Here is a 16,716-nt window from a genome sequence, read left to right as displayed (position 1 = left end):
GAAAATAGGTGTAGGAATAGGCCATTTGTCTCTTCGAGCCAGTAGAGCCATTCAATATGGTCATGGCTGATCATCCAAAATCAGTACACCGTTCCTGCTTTCTCCCCATATCCCTTGATTCCGTTAGCCCTAAGACCAATATATCTAACTCTCTCTTGAAAACATCCAGTGAATTGGCCTCCACTGCCTTCTGTGGCAGAGAATTCCACAGATTCACAACTCTCTGGGTGAAAAAGTGTTTTCTCATCCAGTCCTAAATGGTCTACCTCTTATTCTTAAACTGCAAACCCTGGTTCTGGACTCCCCCAACATCGGGAACATTTTTCCTGCATCTAGCCTGTGCAACCCTTCAAGAATTTCACATGTTTCTGTAAGATACCCTCTGATGCTTCTAAATTCCAGTGAATATAAGCCCAGTTGATCCATTCTTTCATCATACGTCAGTCCCGCCATCCCAGGAATTAGCCTGGTGAACCTACGCTGCACTCCCTCAAGAATGTCCTTCCTCAAATTAGGAGGCCAAAACTGCACATAATACTCCAGGCGTGGTCTCACCAGGGCCCTGTACAATTACAGTAGGACTTTCTTGCTCCTATACTCAAATCCTCTCACTATGAAGACCAACATGCCATTTGCTTTCTTCACTGTCTGCTGTACCTGCATGCTTACGTTCAGTGACTGATGTACAAGGGCACTCAGGCCTCATTGCACCTCCCCTTTTTCTAATCTGACACCATTCAGATAATCAGATCGATCAGCCACGATTGAATGGCGTTGATGGGCCGAATAGCCTAATTCTACTCCAATCACTTATTGATTTGAATTGAACTGAATAAATATTATTAGCCAAGTATATATACCTACAAGGAATTTGTCTTGGTGCTTTGCTCGCAAGTAATATCACGATATAGACAATTAAGAATAAAATATTTTAATTTAAACATGCGAAGAATGAAATAAAATACCCGAGCAAAAGGAGGCTACAGACTTTTCGCTGTTGAGTAGAGCTCCCGCTTGTGGAAAAAAGCTGCTTTTATGTCTGGCTGTGGCGGCTTTGACAGTCCGGAGTCGCACACCAGAGGGAAGTACTTCAAAGCGTTTGTGACCAGGGTGCGAGGGGTAGAGATGATCTTACCCACTCACTTCCTGGCCCTTGCAGTGTACAATTCGTCAATGGGGGGAAGGTTGCAGCCAACAACCTTCTCGGCTGATCAAACAATGCGGTGCAGCCTCTGGATCTCATGCTTGGTGGCTGAGCCAAACCAGACCCTGATGGAGAAGGTGAGGACAGACTCTATGATGGCAGTATAAAACTGGACCATCATTGCCTGTGGCAGATTGTGTTTTCTTAGCTGCCGCAGGAAGTATATCCTCTGTTGGGCCTTTTTGACTGTGGAGTCGATGGTGGCCTCCCATTTAAGGTCCCTGGAGATGATGGTTCCAAGGAGTCATTTGACTCCACAGATGTCAAGAGTCAAGAGTGTTTTATTGTCATATGTCCCGGACGGGACAATGAAATTCTTACTTGCTGCAGCACAACAGAATATGTGAATATGTAAACATTGTATATAATGGGAAAGAAAAGAAAAGTTCAATAAATAACAAATATAGTGGAAATAACAAATAATAATATAGTATTTTGCAGGTCAGAGCTCATAGCTTATTCTGTGGTGTTGTTGATGGTGAGGGGGGGAGGGGAGGGGGAGCTAAAGTCTACAATCAATTCCACTGACTTAAGAGCATTGAGCTCCAGGTGACCTTATAACTTGAGGGGAAACATTCTATAACCTAAGCTTACCTTGGCATTGTTAAATTAGAGAGGGGGCCTTCCAGTGGTGGATCATTTCACATTATATTTCTGAATAATTCTCCCATAATTCTCGGCTGCATCTCAGCGCAATTATATCAATCCCATTCCTCTGTTATTTCCCTGAAACCTTTTCTGTCACACATGTCGTCAGCTACTGTCACTCATTCCCTCACCATCCATCTGCATTAGAGGGAATTCCCAGCAATGAACTAACGTTTCAACCGCCATGAGTTTGTGTTGAGGGCTTAAGCCGGAGCACCCGGAGAAACCACGGGATCTTGGGGAGGCAGCTCAGTCACTCAAGCCTGATGTGCTGGCAGCTCACGGCTGGTGGGCTGGCAGTTGACTCAAGGCTATTCCTTGAAATTCCATTTCTAGCAGGGTGCAAGGCCACCAAATTCATGTGCAGTTTCTTACCACGTCAAGCAAGGTGCAAGGCCACCAAATTCAAATGCAGTTTCATACCATTTCAAGCAGGGTGCAAGACCACCAAATTCAGGTGCAGTTTCCTACCACTTCAAGCAGGGTGCAAGGCCACGAAATTCAAGTGCAGTTTCATACCATTTCAAGCAGAGTGCAAGGCCACCAAATTCAAATGCAGTTTCATACCATTTCATGCAGGGTGCATGGTCACCCCATTCAAATGCAGTTTCATACCATTTCAAGCAGGGTGAAACCATCATAAAACCACACAAAACACCACATAAACACCACACTCACAGTTCAGTAGACATTCAGTGTGTTCAATTGATTCACAGTTCAGACAGAGTCGTGACGTCTCCCTCCCCCATCTTGCAGGGACTGAGCCACACCCACAATTCTGGGTTTTATGAAACCTCCCCACTCCCACCGGATGGGGCGTGGCCTTCATGGTGTGATTAACAGGAGTAAGATTCTCAACATATTTTAAACACTAATAACACTTGTAGCGGCAGATTTTTCAGATCTTTCAGGAAATTAACTCCCTAGCCACTAATTGGTTGAGAGGGGATAAGGGGAATATCTTCGGTACGCATGCAAGCTGCCTCAGAGACTTACAGAGCTTCTACTTTCATAAAGCTTCAGCACACAGTCTTTTAATGAATATTTTCTTTATTGTAGATATAAAACAGTAAGATACATCCAAGGTTTTCCGACTTGTTCCAGCAATCTTCTTCGAACTCCAGCGCATTGCTTCAGATACTAGAAAACTCTTCGTGTCTTCTTCTTCACATGAGGCTTGACATGCTTGACATGCTTGACATGCTTGACATGGTCGAAGGATAAACCTTCTCCCTCTCCTGTCCAAAACGAATTACCAACTAAACTAACACGCAAGCAGTTAAGCTGCATAAACACGCCCCAAGACACGTCATAAAATCCCACCCACATTATAACGGGCTGGCTAAAATTTAAAGGAACATGCCATCCACAATGACATGCAAAATAGGCCAAATGGCCATTACATACCGGCCCCTAATTGTTCCGAATACATAATGAGGCAATTACCAAATAACATCAAAAAAATGGCCATTAAGGCTTAACATACATCAAAATCAAAATCAAAATATCAGGGAATAAAACCCTGTGGCTCCCTCGTCAGGAAATCAAACCGCGATCGCCCGCATGCCAGGCGTGGATACTAACCACCATACTAATGAGGAAAAAATAGCATGCACTATATATCTGCAATCACAATTCTTTCTCGACTCTTCCATCTTCGCTTTCGCCTTCTAGAAGCAAGCACAACTTAGTTATTGGTCTTATTAAAACATTGTTTTTTGTTTTCAGTCGCACTATACGTACCAAACCCTGAACATCAGGCATGATTTCCAGTATTCTACCCATTAACCAAGAACCTCTAGATAACCATATAACAATATAACAATTACAGCACGGAAACAGGCCATCTCGGCCCCTCTAGTCCGTGCCGAACACATAATCTCCCCTAGTCCCATATACCTGCGCTCAGACCATAACCCTCCATTCCTTTCCCATCCATATAACTATCCAATTTATTTTTAAATGATAAAAACGAACCTGCCTCCACCACCTTCACTGGAAGCTCATTCCACACAGCTACCACTCTCTGAGTAAAGAAGTTCCCCCTCATGTTACCCCTAAACTTCAGTCCCTTAATTCTCAAGTCATGTCCCCTTGTTTGAATCTTCCCTACTCTCAGTGGGAAAAGCTTTTCCACGTCAACTCTGTCTATCCCTCTCATCATTTTAAAAACCTCTATCAAGTCCCCCCTTAACCTTCTGCGCTCCAAAGAATAAAGCCCTAACTTGTTCAACCTTTCTCTGTAACTTAGTTGCTGAAACCCAGGCAACATTCTAGTAAAATGCTGTAGAGTCAGCCACCAACACAATGTCGCCTGGAACAAAGTTCCTTTTAATCCTTAGCCATCGTTGTCGTTCTTGGATTAAAGGCAAATACTCTTGTATCCATCTCCTCCAAAAAAGATTTGCCATATATTGTACTTGCTTCCATCTACGTCTCATATACAAATTTTCTTTTACAAAAAGCCCAGGTGGAAGTGTTGGAATGGTTTTCAGCAGAAGAATATGATTTGGTGTGAGTACTTCCAGGTCATTAGGATCGTCAGAACCTTTCGTAATAGGTCGATCGTTTAAAATCGCCTCAATTTCACAAAACAGTGTCTGTAACCCTTCATCATCCAAAACTTGTTGTCTCAGAACGGAGCGCAGCACATTTCGTACCATACAAATTAATCGTTCCCAAATACCGCCATGATGGGAACCCATTGGAGGATTAAAGTTCCATTTTATGCCTTGTTGAAGCATAGTATATTGGATTTTATCCTGATTTAAGTCTTTGAGTGCTTTTTTTAGTTCCCTATCCGCTCCAACGAAATTCGAACCATTATCCGATCTTAACGAAGTAACTTGACCCCGTCGACAAATAAATCTCCTTAATGCCTGAATACATGAGTCCGTGTCGAGTGTAGATGCAACTTCAAGATGTACCGCTCTACTCGCCATACAAGTGAAGATCACTCCATATCTTTTCACAAGGCTACGTCCTCTCTTAACTTCCATAGAACCAAAATAATCCACCCCCACATCTGTGAATGGAGGTTTGTCTGGAGTGATCCTCTCCAAAGGCAAGTCTGCCATCTTCTGTATACCAAGTTTCCCACGCTCTCGCGTGCATATGATGCAATTTTTTATTATCTTTCTTGCTGCTGAATTAGCCTTGGTAACCCAATATTTTTTACGAAGTTGGGATAGCATGTAATTTCTTCCTCCATGCCCAATTTGTTCATGAATATGCCGTAATAATAATGTTGTTATGTAAAAGTCCTTAGCGAGAATGATAGGACGTTTCCTTTCTTCAGGCATTATGTCAATTTTCACAGCTAAGACTGCTGCTGTAAGTTCCATTCTGGGAATCGTCTTTTGCTTCAATGGTGCTACTCTGGCTTTTCCCATTACAAATGCAACATGCACTCTTTTGTTTACATCTTGTAGTCTTAAGTATGAAACAGTCCCATAACCACTTTCGCTGGCATCCGAAAAGTAATGCAGTTGCGCTTTTCCGATATTACCAATGGTTTTAGGCTTTATACACCGATCTACCTTAAACGTTGACATTTTTTGGAGGTCTTTTAACCATTCTGTCCAACTGTGCGAGGATGTTTGAGTTATACTCTCATCCCAACCAAGTTTTTCTCGACACAGATTCTGTAAAATTAACTTGGCTGGCAGTGTAAATGGTGCCAGAAATCCCAAAGGATCATATACTGAACCAATCACAGATAAGATACCCCTTCTTGTGCATGGTCGTTCCTGAATTGACAATTTAAACTTAAACACATCCGTTTCCACACACCAGTGCAGTCCCAGTGCCCTTTCCATTGGCAAGTTGTCTTTGTCTAAATCCATCACCTTGGTTTCTTCGGCTCTGTCATCTGGTGGAATGCTTTCCAAAACAGCACGACTGTTGCTGACCCACTTGGTAAGTACAAATCCTCCCTTATTGCAGAGAAAGGTTAGGTGCTTCACTATTTGAATTGCCTCTAACTCGGTAGATACGGATTTTAGGCAATCGTCCACATAAAAATTATTTTTCAAAGTGGAAATTACCTCCTCTGGGAAATAATCTTTATTATCCTCTGCGGTTTTCCTCAAAGCGAAATTTGCACAACTTGGAGATGACACTGCTCCGAAAAGATGTACTTTCATTCGGTAATCAACAAGGTCTTGCTGCACATCCCCTTCAGGCCACCATAAGAATCGCAGATAATCAATATGTTTACCAGTTACTTTCACTTGATAAAACATTGCTCTGATATCAGCCATCAAAGCTATCGGTTCTTGCCTAAATTTGATGAGAACTCCAAGGAGCGAGTTAGTAAGGTCTGGACCTTGCAGTAATTCACTGTTAAGTGATGTCCCTTTAAAGACTGCCGCGCAGTCAAAGACCACCCTCAATGTCCCTTTCTTCGAGTGGTACACCCCATGGTGCGGAATATACCAGATCTCTCCATCATCTCGATATAGTTGATTCATTGGTATCCTTTCAGCATAATCGTTATTAATCATATTCTGTAAGAAGGATGTATATTCCTCTTGAAATTTCGTGTTCTTAACAAATTTACGTTTCAAACCATGAATACGCTGTTCAGCCATATAGCGATTATTTGGTAAATTGACACTTTCCTTCTTGAAAGGTAAATCCAAACAATAATGTCCATTTTCCATCTTAACTGAATGGTTCATAATATCTAAGAATTTCAATTCTTCTCTAGACATTTCTTCATGTTCTTGGCTGGTACTTTCATTGAAGTCATGATTATATTGCTTCATTAACAGCTTTTCCAATTTACCTGTAGATATTTGGTTAACAGCAACAGCACGGCAATTCATTTTGCTGGTGCTTTCCTTATTCTTACCCAAGGAGCCATAAATAACCCATCCTAGTAGGGTCTTCATAGCATATGGTCCATCCCCTTGGCTCCTAATTATCTGTACAGGTTCTAATGCTCTCAGGGCATTCGTTCCAATAAGTAAGTCAATATCAGAATTTATATTTGTTATTTTGACTTCTTTCAGGTAAGGCCATTGCTGTAAGTCTTCACATCTGGGTACATTTTGACGACCAACAGGCATTGTTTCATGTGTGAAAACCTCTGAAATTGGAATAAAATGATCTTCATCCAAACTGGATATATCCATATGTGTTATATAATAACTCTGGTAATCCTTTTCTTTATTCATGGTACGCATTTGAATTTTAACTTTCTCTCCAGTAATGTCCAACCTTCTCATCAAATTCTCTGTGCAAAAAGTAGCTGAACTCCCATGATCCAGAAATGCATATGTTTGCAACACTACATTAGTTTCCCTATTTCTCACTTGTACTGGTAAAATAGAGAAAATGCATGCTTTCTCTCCGGCCCCAATATGTGCAGTTACTTGAGGCGAGGTGATAGCATTTACATCCGCTGACTCCTTTTTCTGCTCAGTATGATCTGACTCTTTCTTTACAGTATGAAGCACATCAGGATGATTCTGCTTACATTTGTCACAAATTATTGGACACCTACAGTCTTTTACCATGTGCCCTTTCTTTAAACATCCATAGCAGATTCCATTCCTTTTTAAAAAGTCCATCTTTTTTTCATATTTCTTTTCCTTAAATTTACGACACCATCTTATGGTGTGACCTACTTCATCACAAAATGGACAGAATTCATTCTTTCTGGTCGGTGCATCCTCTTTTGCACCACCTAACACCTTCTCAGGTATTATATTGGTAGCAAAATTGCTTTTCTTAGGCCCTGTCTTTTGTTTAGTTTTGACATAGGTAGAACCCTTATAAATTGCAAGTGGCTTGGCTTCTTCAATAATCCCGCTGCATGAATCTGACATGTACCGTACTTCTCTTTCTAAATATTCCACCAGGTCTGGTAGCCTGGCTACTTGTTTGCTCTTATCACGTATTTCACCTGCCCTATCTCTCCACTTTTCTCTCATTCTTCTGGGCAACTTGCTAATGATGATTCTCATATTACTTGAAAGATTAATTTCCTCCATATAGCCAAGATTTTTCATCGAGCTGCAACATCTTCTCAGAAATATTGCATATTCACTCAATTTATCCACATCTTCTGGCTTGATTTCTTTCCAATCATGGGCCTTTTCAATGTATGCATTCGCAATCCTCTGTTCATCACCAAAACGTTCCTTCAATAAACTTCTCGCCTTTTTATAGCCCTGGTTGTCTGGCTCCATCTGACAACTTTCCACAAGCCCCTTCACCTTTCCTTGTGTGTACTTCACCAGAAACCGTAAGCGCTCTTTTTCATCCATAACTTTCTTCTCTAATACCTCTTCCAGTGCCCTCACGAAAGTTTCATATTCTAAAGGATCTCCAGCATACGTAGGAATTTCAACTGGTGGCAAAATGAGAGATTTATTTCGTCGAGCTATAATCTCGTTGAATTCAGATTGCTTATGTAGCAGTGCCAATAGACCAACCTGATTCCCTTCTCCTTGGTCCACTGGTCCTTCTCGAGTTTGTATGGATGTTCTTATAGTAGCTAGTTTCGGTCCAGCACCCATTTGCTGAGCTGAAGGTTCACTCAACCTATTTAGGTTTTCCAATCCAAGGTATCCTGTGGACTTTGACCGTGGAATCGATTCAACTGCCAATTCACTCTGAGCAGGTCTGGCTCTCTGTCTAGAGCTTATCGCCTTTGATGATCTAGAGCTGCATCTAGACCCTTCACTTTCCAGTATGTCCCTTCTGGCTTTAGCCACCTTCAACTTTGTATCTAATTCCAGTTGTTCCTGACATCGCGCCATTTCTTCTTGCTGTCGCTTTGTCTCATCTTGCTGTCGGGCCATCTGTTGCATCATCTCTTCTTGCTGTCGCTTTGTCTCATCTTGCTGTCGGGCCATCTCATGTTTTTTCTTCATAGCATCCGCTTCTATTGAGAGCGCTGCTAACTCAGCCTTTGCTCCCAAACGAGCAGAAGCCCTCGAAACCGAACTGGCTGAGCTACCAGATTTACGGCCTGATCTTTGTGAAGATACATTTGAGATACTATCTTCCGGTTCTATTTCATCACCTTCTTCTTCTGGCTGGCTATCTTCTTTTCTGCTACCTTTACTTTTGCTAACTTGCTCTAACCATCCTTCTACAACTTCTTTGGATTCATCATAATACTCCGTATTTTCACAATCCCACTTAAAATGTCTTTCACGCTCCTCTGGAGAACGCTCTGCCTCCAGCAGTGTGTCCTGCTTCTCTTTCAGCTCATGGTTAAGGCTACTTATCAGGCGTAATTTCTCTTCCACCTTGTCCTGGTTCTCTTCTGATTCCATGAGTGTCTTCACACTTTCAAACAGCTTTCTAATCTTCTTCCCCAACTTGTTCCTATCCAATTCAGCCTCCTTGAGAACATAACTTCGACCTTTCTCAGTGAGTTTAAGTTGTCTGGCTGGTCTTTCTTCACCACCATGTGGCTCTTCTGGCATAGCTCTGCCCTCATCTTCCTTCATGATTTAAAAGAGGTCTTGGCAGATTGCGAAGTCTTTAAATTAGTCGAAAAAAAAGTCTCTGCTTCTGAGTGACTTTGTTATTATCAACAATTTCTTCCAAAACTAAAACATACTGATAATGTAGAGAACCTCTCTCTAATTCCAGGTGCAAAATAAATGATGCTAATTCCAATGGAATACTCCTTTATCTCTTTGATTCAAAACAATCCAAGGTCGGTCTGCCTTTCCCAGACACGCTGGAGAAAACAGCTTGTTGAGCTCTATTACAGAATTCTTTCAATTAAAACCGTAATTTTAATTCAAAAGGTAATAATCAATTCGTACTCACAATCCAGTGATACGTCTTCCGATGCGTTCCGATGCTGTTGATAGACCTCAAGGCTCCTCCTGGCCGAGATCTTCTTCAGTTCCACGATTGGAACCAATCTTCTTTGGCTGCGCCTTTTCGAGGTCTTAGCCTTCGTCCTGCTCTGGCCGCACCTCTCCTAGGTCTTAGCCTTCGCACTTCGATCTTCTGTCCCTATCTCAGGGACTGGTATTTACCCCCGCCGGAGGTTCGCTTTTACTTATCTTCTTCTTCTTCTTCTTCTTCTTCTTCTGTCCCAATCTCTGGGACTGGCAATTACCCCCTGCCGGAGGTATCCTTCGACTTAATGTAGCGGCAGATTTTTCAGATCTTTCAGGAAATTAACTCCCTAGCCACTAATTGGTTGAGAGGGGATAAGGGGAATATCTTCGGTACGCATGCAAGCTGCCTCAGAGACTTACAGAGCTTCTACTTTCATAAAGCTTCAGCACACAGTCTTTTAATGAATATTTTCTTTATTGTAGATATAAAACAGTAAGATACATCCAAGGTTTTCCGACTTGTTCCAGCAATCTTCTTCGAACTCCAGCGCATTGCTTCAGATACTAGAAAACTCTTCGTGTCTTCTTCTTCACATGAGGCTTGACATGCTTGACATGCTTGACATGCTTGACATGGTCGAAGGATAAACCTTCTCCCTCTCCTGTCCAAAACGAATTACCAACTAAACTAACACGCAAGCAGTTAAGCTGCATAAACACGCCCCAAGACACGTCATAAAATCCCACCCACATTATAACGGGCTGGCTAAAATTTAAAGGAACATGCCATCCACAATGACATGCAAAATAGGCCAAATGGCCATTACAACACTTTTATTTTTCATTGATGGGTAGAATCCTCTGCACCTGATGAACGCAGGGGGACTGAGTAAGATGACCAAAAATCACAGCCATAAGTGGTAGCGTTTTATCTAAAATCAATATACAGTGCAAACAGGAAGTTGTCAAGTTTAGACTTTTAATTGTGCTTTATTTCAAGCCAAACACCACCAACAACCAATTTATGTGATATATTTCAAACCAACCACCACCAACAACCATTGGCTGTGCTTTATTTCAAACCAACCACCACCAACAACCATTTGCTGTGCTTTATTTCAAACCAACCACCACCAACAACCATTTTCTGTGCTTTTTCAAACCAACCACATTTTGGAGAGAGAATCTCCACATTTTTTAAACACTAATAACTTTTATTTTGCACCGATGGGAAAAATCCTCTCGTCCTGCGCAGCGGAGGGTGACTGAGAAAGATGTCCAAAATCACAGCCGTAAGTGGCAGCTTTTTTTCTAAAATCAAAATACAGAACAACAGTAATGGCCGGTTCTCACGGTGCGGCCTGACGCAAGATGTCACCAGAGTGAAGTGGTCGTGGTCCAGCACGAGTTCCGCACGATATAACGGGGGGTAGATAAAGAGTTCCCACGGACTCGGCAATTCTGTCATTTGTGCGAGTGACTTGCCCGTCTCCCTATCTTTCCCGTTAATCGTGAATGAACATCGTGGACTGTAGTGTAGTTAATCACGTGGCACAAATGATGTCACTTTTTTTCACACACTATATAAATATCCTCTGTTCGTAGAATTGGCTCATTTGCAGACATGCCTATAGAAAGTTGGTTCGAGTACAGGCTGGTTGTTATTTTCATTGACGCGCTGTATGCATTAGCGCAACATGTGCATCGAAAACACTTGCGTGAAGGCAGAAGGGTGAGATTAATTAAAAAGAGAATTAAGAGGAAGTCTCACAGGGTTAAGCCCATGTTTCAACGGAGACCTTATAGATACTCACATGAGCACCCGGATACTCCGCAGCCTTCATCTCCAGCAGGTTGCGCTTTCTCTCCCTATTTCTATAATCCTCTCTGGATTTGTCATAGAGAATCTCATTGCATTGGTACCACTCCACCAGTTCCCCCTCTTGTTCCCTGTTGAAGTTATATGGCCTTACCTTCTGCCATCTTCCCTTTATGTTATCGTCTGCTGAGGCTATTGGGGAGGCAACAGCTACTGGGGAGGTAATCTCAAATCCACTTTGATCACCCTCTCCCTGCTCCAAGGAGCCCACAGGCAGTGGTATCTCTGGCATCTCCTCTTGCCTCTCTACCTGTCTCTTTTGCTGAGTCTCCTCCTCATTTACCTGCATGGCTAAAAACTTTCTGACTTTCTTTGACCCCTTTCTTTGCGCTTTTCTGAGAGGCATCTCTGCAAGTCTTACTGTGAAAAAGATTCTCAAACAATGACAATTAGGTGGGACGTCCTCGATGGACACATGGTCCATTGGCGATATTGAGACCACCTTTTTTACTCACCTTATGTCCCCTCTGTCAAGCTTCCGGGTTTACCGTTCGCAGGAGTTCCCACGGTACCCGCAAGAGTCATTACGGATATCGCACGGATATCGCGCTGGCATCTGAATTCATACAATGTTGCAACGCTCACCAAAAAGTGCTCGTCACTCTTGGAGAAATTCAAAAATGTTTGAATTTTCTCCCAACCTTACAAAGTTACACGACTACCTGCCGTTAGCGCCACGAAGGTCCTCGGTGGTCCACAAATGCCGTACTGTTATCGCAGGAGGTTCCCACAATGTTAAACTCTTGTTAAGTCTTGCGTCAGGTCGCACCGTGAGAAAGCCCTTTCAGTGGTCAAGATCAGACTTTTAGTAATATAGATATATATATATATACACACACATATAGATACATACACACACACACACACACACACACACACACACACACACACACACACACACACACACACACACACACACACACACACACACACACACACACATACACACACTCTCTCTCTCTCTCTCTTCTGGTCTGAACAAAATTTGCAGTCATACATATAATAAAATAACAAAAACACACAATCAACACAAATTTAACATCCACCACAGTGAGTTCACCAGGCACCTCCTCACTGTGATGGAAGGCAAAAGTCTTAAAGTCTTTGTCTCTTCCAACTGTTTCCAACGTTTGGAGATTGCTGTTTGGAGCTAAACTGAGGAATGTCAGGGGTGGATCCATCACCAAAGTAATTATAATCTCAAATGATACTAGCACGTTTACAGTTATATTTCTGTTCCTATATGTGCTTTAAACTCTTAACATTTACCCATTGTATAAGGAAGACAAAATCCCAGATGTTGGGCAATACACGTTTCTGGAACAACTCAGGAGCCAAGCAGAATAGAAACGCACACAGTAAATTAATATGCAAATAAGGATTAATCTTATTTGCCTAAAGAAAACTTATGAATACAATTATATAAGTTAATTTTAATAACATTACCCAGTTGCAAAAGATCAGTAAACAATTCTGCAATCTAGCACATTTAAAAGATCATAATTTTAATTGATGAACATGATATAATCATGATAAATGCAATGATTTGCTCGGTCAGAGCCTTATATTTATCGTTTTTCAATTCCTCCAAATCTGAACATTGGTAGTCTCAGGTTGAACTGGTGGTTAAGCATATATATACTTAGTCGGTATCTGAAACTCACTGCCAGAGAAGGTAATATTCTGATATAATGAATATTGAAATGTAAGACATGTATCAGCTACTTCAGTGGGTTTCACTTTCTATTGATGATCTCATAGATACTGTAATTACAATATAATGATGCTGTGTAGTCTTAGCCACTAATTATGCTATGGATCATTTGTACAATGAATGGACACTTCCTCTACCCTGCAACTGAATGAACAGTAAATCTTTAACTACAAGGAACTGCAGATGCTGGTTTATAAAAATAGACACACAGTGCTTGAGTAACGCAGCTGATCAAGCAACATTTCTGGAAAAGACAGATAGGTGTCCTTTTCGGTCAGGACCCTTCTTCAATAATTATTTGTTTGTTCGGCAGCACCCATTATGGGCTCAGTATCAAATGGAAGGTCAACCTTTGCTCTGTCGGCAAAGTTAAACAATAATCAATTTTATATCAAAGTCTCGTGAGAGACTGCGTGAAGAGCCCGATAGCCCGCATGCGCGTCAATACGTCGATGCATGGCACGGAATTCGGAGCCATTCGTAAATGCTCCGGCAGGTAAGGCGTTTTTCTTTCAGGAATGGCCCGCTGGATCCGAACATCGATGCAGCGGACTCGGAGAGGCTGACAGGCGCGGCCTGTACAGCTACCACCATTGAGGCTCCGGAAGGGAGCAGACGGCCGGCCTCGGAGTAAACTGTCAGGCGTGACCTGCACAGTAAGCTCCGCCAAGGTCCCAAAGGAGCAGCCTGATCACACCAGGCTCGGAGTAACTGGCAGGCGCGACCTGCACAGTAAGCTCCACCAAGGCTCCGAAGGAACAGTCTGTCTCATCGGGATCAGAGACGCTGGCAGGTGCGACCTGCACACCAATGCCATTTAAAGCTCTGAAAGGGAGCAGTTTGGCAAGGGTGGGGCCGAAGATGTGAACAGAAACGGCCTGCAAATGGAACTACACTGAAGCTCCGATAAGGAGGTCGATCCAGGCTCAGATACGCTGGCAGGTAAGGTCTGATTACTAACCTCTACGAAAGCTCTGAAATGGAGCAGCCTGGCGACCCGGGCTCGGAAACACTGGCAGCATAGTCCGTCTATGGACCAAAAAGTCACATGGACTGAGCTCTGGCAGGCTGAACCACAGTGCATCAAGTTCCTGGTCCAGGCAGTGTATGATGTCCTGCCCAGCCCATCGAACCTCTTCATCTGGGGCAAAGCGGAATCTCCAGATTGCCCGCAATGCTCAGGCAAGGGGACGTTGGAACACATCTTGAGCTGTTGCCCAAAGGCTCTTGGGCAGGGCCGGTACACATGGCGTCACGACCAGGTTCTCAAACCCATTGCAGAAGCCATCAGCATGGGAATCAGCAGCTGCAGACGAGAACCCCCACCACCCAGATGATCACCTTCGTGAAGGCCGGGGTGCAGCTGCCAAGAACCACAGCAGCCAGGAATCCATCAGGAATCCTGGCGACTGCGCAGGACTGGCAGCTTTCCGTAGACCTGGTGAAACAGCTGAAGTTCCCACAGCACATTGCCACGACCACCCTGAGGCCAGATATCTTCCTGGTCTCAGAGGCGACCAAAAACATCGTCTTGTTGGAACTGACAGAGTGCCGTGGGAGGACCGGCTGGAGGAGGCCCACGAGAGGAAGATGGCCAAATATGAAGAACTGGTAATAGACTGCCGCAAGCAGGGCTGGAAGGCGAAGAGTATGCCCATCGAGGTTGGCTGCAGAGGTTTTGCAGGGCAATCGCTCTACAAAGCCTTGAGTGCATTGGGCATCAACGGAGTGGCAAGGAGAAGGGCCATCAAGAACACCACAGAGGCAGCGGAGAAGGCCTCAAGATGGCTCTGGATCAGGAGAGGAGGTCCATGGGGAGGAGCGAATGCCACCTGAACACAAGTCGTGGTCTGATCAACCACGGCTGGGTCGCCTCGGTGAGGGTGTCTGATGTTGAAAGACCCGAAATACCCAATGACCCCAGGTTACATCACTGTGTTCAGGAGCATCTATCGATGTATTTGTATCAATGTCTAGTACCTTCCACTGGCTCTGAAAAAGAGCAGGTTGGCGACCAGGGCTCAGAGACGCTGGCAGCGTGGCCTGCACAGCAACCTCTGTGAAAGCTTCCAGAAGGAGCAGTTTGTCTACCCTGGTTCAGAGTAGGCCAACTCGAAACTGGCTGTCCAAATGGATCATATTGGCCAGGGAAGCACTGTCTCAACATCTGTGCACAAGAGTGAGGAAGGTGCATTTCATTGACAGAGGCAGTTAAACTCAGATATTTGAGGATATCTCCTGCTTAGAGGCAGGGAGTTTGAGGAATCCCTCAACACATGCTAAATTCTTTCAGCATGGCTAATAAGAGTTGCCAGCATGCTGGAACATCATTTGCCATCCTCTCGGGGATAGGTAAACCAGTAAAGGCTGAACTGGCATGTAACATTTTAACTGTCTTGCAGGTTCGTTTTGTAAAAAGTAAATAAATAAATAAATGATAGTATAGAATAGAATGCCTTATATTGTCATTCAAACAGCTTGGTTTGAACGAAATTGCTTTTTCTACAGTCTTACATTACAAAAAAAAACAAGACTCACACTTAACACAATTTATATAAACATCCACCACAGAGGAGCTCCAACACCTCCTAGATACATAGATACATAGAAAATAGGTGCAGGAGTAGGCCATTCGGCCCTTCGAGCCTGCACCGCCATTCAATATGATCATGGCTGATCATCCAACTCAGTATCCCGTACCTGCCTTCTCTCCATACCCCCTGATCCCTTTAGTCACAAGGGCCACATCTAACTCCCTCTTAAATATAGCCAATGAACTGGCCTCAACTACCCTCTGTGGCAGAGAGTTCCAGAGATTCACCACTCTCTGTGTGAAAATTTTTTTTCTCATCTCGGTCTTAAAGGATTTCCCCCTTATCCTTAAACTGTGACCCCTTGTTCTGGAGTTCCCCAACATTGGGAACAATCTTCCTGCATCTAGCCTGTCCAACCCCTTAAGAATTCTGTAAGTTTCTATAAGATCCCCCCTCAATCTCTTAAATTCTAGCGAGTACAAGCCGAGTCTATCCAGTCTTTCTTCATATGAAAGTCCTGACATCCCAGGAATCAGTCTGGTGAACATTCTCTGCACTCCCTCTATGGCAATAATGTCCTTCCTCTGATTTGGAGACCAAAACTGTACGCAATACTCCAGGTGTGGTCTCGCCAAGACCCTGTACAACTGCAGTACAACCTCCCTGCTCCTATACTCAAATCCTTTTGCTATGAAAGCTAACATACCATTCGCTTTCTTCACTGCCTGCTGCACCTGCATGCCTACTTTCAATGACTGGTGTACCATGACATCAAGGTCTCGTTGCATCTCCACTTTTCCTAATCGGCCACCATTTAGATAATAGTCTGCTTTCCTGTTTTTGCCACCAAAGCGGATAACCTCATTTATCCACATTATACTGCATCTGCCAAACATTCGCCCACTCACCCAGCCTATCCA

Source organism: Amblyraja radiata, chromosome 6, assembly GCF_010909765.2.
Source record: "Amblyraja radiata isolate CabotCenter1 chromosome 6, sAmbRad1.1.pri, whole genome shotgun sequence".
Classification (NCBI taxonomy): domain Eukaryota; kingdom Metazoa; phylum Chordata; class Chondrichthyes; order Rajiformes; family Rajidae; genus Amblyraja; species Amblyraja radiata.
This window is presented reverse-complemented; position numbering follows the sequence as displayed.